Consider the following 4,770-nt stretch of genomic DNA (forward strand, 5'->3'; position numbering starts at 1 on the left):
TTCGAATTATAGGGGTCCCAGAAGAAGAAGAGAAAAAGAAAGGGTCTGAGAAAATATTTGAAGAGATTATAGTGGAAAACTTCCCTAACATGGGAAAGGAAATAGTCACCCAAGTCCAGGAAGCACAGAGAGTCCCATACAGCATAAACCCTAGGAAAAACACACCAACGCACATATTAATCAAACTAACAAATATTAAATTCAAAGAAAAAAATATTAATATTTTAATATTAATAAATATTAATATTCAGTTTGATTTCATTGGTCTAACATGTGTTCTCAGCATCCAGATGTTTATCAGAGGCCCCAATGGTGACACCTTACATTTTATCCCTGGAGATTTCACCTACAGATTCAGAAAGAAAAGATAACACCAACATACAAGAATCAAACTGTATGCTTCTACTATAGGAAGAAGCGCTTGTGTTACACTCTACCCACCTCTTTAGGGTTGTAATGATAATAACTGACTTTTTTCTCTGCAAAGTTGGGTTTTTTTGGTTTGTTTTTGTTTTAAGTAAAATGTCAGAATATGTGAAAATGCTGTACTTATTTATCTTAATATGCTAAAAATAGTGAAAATTTAAAAATTCTTCATGAGTCCAAGCTGGGCCATGACTTCTACTGATGGGGTTTACCCAACGCACTAATTCCAAGTTTGGCGACCATCAGCAAACTGGCACCTGCAATTAAGGCTGCAGGCATAAATTTTCCAGAGTGGTAGAATCTCATTCCCATAATGCCAGCCAAGGTTCCAGATGTAACTAAGAAAACCCAAATGTTCCTTGGATCCTGAGACAGCTGATAGGCACCCAGGCTCACTAATGCACCGAACAGGAGCCCGGCAGCCAGGGATGGGACACTGCCTGCTTTTGCATAGCCAATGATCCCGCCGGAAGCAACCAGCGCTACATAGCCAAAGCCAATCCAATGTAAAGGCACTAGTGGGCCAGAGTCCTTCTGCATTGTTCTCTTTCACTCCGTCCAAACGGAAGATCACACAAGGCCTTCACCTCCTTCCCGAAGGTCTGCATTTGCCGACGAGGGTGCACAAGCCTAGGAAACCTACTGTCTCTGCCACAAAGTTTAACAATATTTTTTTCTAATTCTATTACTCATCAATTTCCTCATTCCTCCTTGTTTTACATGTGGCCATTTCAATTTATATTTATGGTAATTAAAAATAAATTAGATTTAAAATTCAGTTTCTTAATCACAACAGGACTTTCAAAGGATTCAAGAGCCACCTGTTTTGGCTACTGTCCATGGTGTCAGGCAGCACAGATACAGGCTCTTTCCATCTTTGCAGAGAGCTCTGTTGGGCAGCCTTGATCTAGAACAATAAACTTAGCTCAGCATGCGTTGTGCCAAAAACTGAGATTACTGACACACAATCCTGCCCTCACAACACTTAACATGCAGCTGAAGAAACAATGCATGTGAATACATAATTATAATAAAATGTGATATTAACAATCATAACATATTCATTACACAAATATTTGGGAATCCTGATCCACTTCTTTTTTAACAATCCACCTTTTAAAACATTTCAGCCCCACTTTTTCCCTTAGGTATTAAAACTGTATTTCCATATACTTAAAAAAAAAAAAAAGAATGTTTATAAGCAGCAGTAACAGGGGTAATGGGGTAAAGAGATGTTTCTTAAGGTAATTTCCTGCCCTATAAAAAGTGACACCCCCCGCACTGTCACCAGGTGCAGGGGGTGACCCAAAGCAGCATGTCTGTACAGTGTGATAGGACCAGAAGGGCTCTAATTAAGTTAATCCTCGAGAATTGTAAAAGGCAATGAGAAGCATGAATCCTGCAGTACGAGCAGAACCGGGGGTGTTGGTTCTGCCTTAGAAAGCTCACAGGGCACAGAAATATGCAGCCAGAACGGCAGCTCTCATATTTACAGCCAAGCGAACCACAAAATTATGTCAGCCCCACTGCTGAATTCTCTCCCCCTTGGCGAGTTGCACGAGAAGCCCAGTCCTCAGAATTTCATTTGTGCATATGGCATCAGAGTTATTCCTTGGAGAGTGAAGTGGTGGCCTGGGGTGTCTACAGCCCCAGAAAGGAATTACTGTCAGGCCGTGTAGACATGCCAAGGAAACAGGGTCTCAACACATGGGAAAGAGCAGATCAACTTAGGGAGTTTGGTTTCGGTGCCGCTCGGAAAAGTCTCTCCCTTACTTTTCTTCTGGCAACTGACCCCCTCTCTTCCCCTGGATCCCTCACCTGAGAACTGTGTTCAGAACCTGGGGACACCCGTGTTCTCCTTGCTCAGCATCCGGACGCGCTCCCCAGGCCCCCGCAGAGGCAGTGGGGCAGTCACGTGACACTGGACCAGCCAATCAGCCTTGAGGGGCGTCCGCGGAGGCCTCACCGCCACCCCGCCCCGGATCGCAACTCAGAACTTGGAGCCCTTGCTGCCTGCCGCCTGCAGGGTGCTTGCTGCACCAGCAGAGAACAGCAGGCATTGGGAAACCTTCAGACGGATTTGTAAGTCTTTAAGCAACGTCGTGTTCTCAAAGCGCAGAAATGCTGGAAAGGGGAAATGTAAATAAAGAATGAAAAGGTGTTTGATTTTCTGATATAGCCTAATTTTACTACAATTTTAATCCAGTGACACATATCTTGAAAAAAAAAGAGAGAGATGCCCTAGTGGATTGAACGGTGGTCCCTAAGAAGATATGTCTAAGTCCTAACCCCCGGAACCTATGAATGTAACCTTGTTTGGGAAAAGGGTCTCTGCAGAGGTAGTTGAATTAAATATCTCAAGGTCATCCTGGATTATCTGCCCTAAATCCAATGACCAGTGTCACAGAGGAGGCGGCCATGTGGAGACAGTAATCAGAGTGATGTGGCCACAGAAAGCAGTACCTGAAGCCACTAGAAACTGAGACAGGTGAGGAGGGAACCTCCCCCAGAGCCTTCAGAGCGAGAGAGGCCCTTCCCAAACCTTGATTGCAGACTTCTGGCCTCCAGAACTGGGAAAGAATACATTTCTATTGCTGTAAGTCACCACGTTTCTGGTCATTTGTTACCGCAGCCCTAGGAAACTAATATAAACGCTAAATAAAAAACTTCATTTGTGGAATCATTCAAAATTTTGGCTATAGGAAGTCTATACCTAAAAACAACTTCTTGCTTGTATTAATGCTTGGTCTGACATTAAAAGAATATCCAACAAAATGCTTGGTGCTTATCCAAAAATATTTTCTTTCACGCTAAGCCAGATTTGGGGAAAGTCTTGGCCTGGTTTCCCAGACTGGCTTTGAATCCTATTTCTTAAGTCAAAAGCAATGTCATTTTTGACGGCCACTAGAAGTGGTAGAGCAAGAGCATTTCAAAGGGAATTTTTATCTTCAAATAGAATTTCAGATTTCTTACGTGGAGTTTTTAACCATGTGAGTATTTTGACAGATGCGCTTAAGGCATTTAAAAGTATTTCCATTGTTTGGTTTTCATATTCTTATATTACAGGCCAAGATAAAACAAGGAGAATGGGTAAAATTGCTATTATTCCCTTCAGGAAATAGAGGACAGAGTCTCCTCCATACATTTAAATTGGCTTCTTCATATTTTTACAATTTTTCTAAGGCTTCTGGCAACCAAGGAGCAGAAATAGTACTTCCCTCTTGTAAAGCGTCACATCGTTCCCAGCAAGGAAAGGATCCCATTGATTATAGGGAAAATTAAACAATTATATTTTCAATTGATTCTTACAATGCCCGAGTGTGGCAGCTCAAAATTACTTCCCACCAAAGCATTCAGTGGCTCAGGAAAGGACAGACCTCTGCCTCTCAGGGATCTGTGTTAGAACACCAGGACCTAGTGTGAACTTACTCATTCACACGGCTCCCCTGTTGAATCAGATCTTCGCAGGGGAGCTACTTGTCCTTCAACCGAAGCCAGAAGGAGACTGTTTCCAGAACAGCTGTAGGAGGGGACCCATTTGTACTTACCGGTGTTCCCCTCCCACCCTGCAGCGGGCAGCCTCTCTCAGCCGCTCTGGTGCCTGGAATTGCCCTTAGACACGCGTTCCTTCCCTTCTCAGCCTGGAGTGGTAACTTCTCAGCGTGGCTTTGTCTGAAGCTGCCTTAGAAAGGGGAGCCCTGGGACCTGTCCTCAAAGAAGATGGGAATAGGGAAAGTTCTCACAAGGGCAGTGGAGATGCTGAAACAAGACCCAGGGAAGATAAGCATCCTGCCGAACTGTGTTCCTGCAACAAATGCAGAAGAAAAAAACATGGAGGGAGGGCCCCAGCTAAAAGAGGCATTTTCTTCATTGGGTATTTCAGATTGTGCCAAAATGTGCCAGTGCAGCATTAGGTCCCTTCTAGGTGCCTACTGGGCTGGTGGCAATGATGCTGTTGGTGCTCTGCTCGTACCCATCAGACCTGGCTGTGTCAGCGCAGCAGGCTGACTTCCAACCGTCACCGCTTCATCCCTGTGCCTGGGGACTTCTTCTGGCAGCTGGAGTCTCGTTAGGCAGCATCAAGGAATTAACACCCCCTCCCCCCCCCACCCCCACGCAGCCCTTGAACAGAGGCTGGGAGGAACTAAAGCCTAAAAGCCCTGGCTCCATCATGCTCTGAGCTGAGTGTACTCTGCTGGTGCCCACGGGACCCCTGCAGGATTGAGCTCTGAGCGCCCACACTGGTTATCTTCTTCACAATGCACTCTTTATTGGCTGCCTCTGCTTACAGGCCTTCCTTCCCCAAGCCCCCTCCTACTGATGTTTCCTGGGCTCTCCTCCAGA

The 4,770-nt window shown here is 44.8% G+C and overlaps 1 pseudogene across 1 annotated transcript; it reads right to left on the reverse strand.

The window, feature by feature from the left end:
- Positions 1-501: 501 nt before the first annotated feature.
- On the reverse strand, positions 502-1,073 carry LOC309643591 (transmembrane protein 14C pseudogene; annotated as a pseudogene). The gene has a single exon. The product of its transcript is annotated as a transmembrane protein 14C pseudogene (transcript).
- Positions 1,074-4,770: the final 3,697 nt, after the last annotated feature.

This window comes from Balaenoptera physalus (genome assembly GCF_965194825.1).
Source record: "Balaenoptera physalus genome assembly, chromosome: 15".
Lineage (NCBI taxonomy): Eukaryota > Metazoa > Chordata > Mammalia > Artiodactyla > Balaenopteridae > Balaenoptera > Balaenoptera physalus.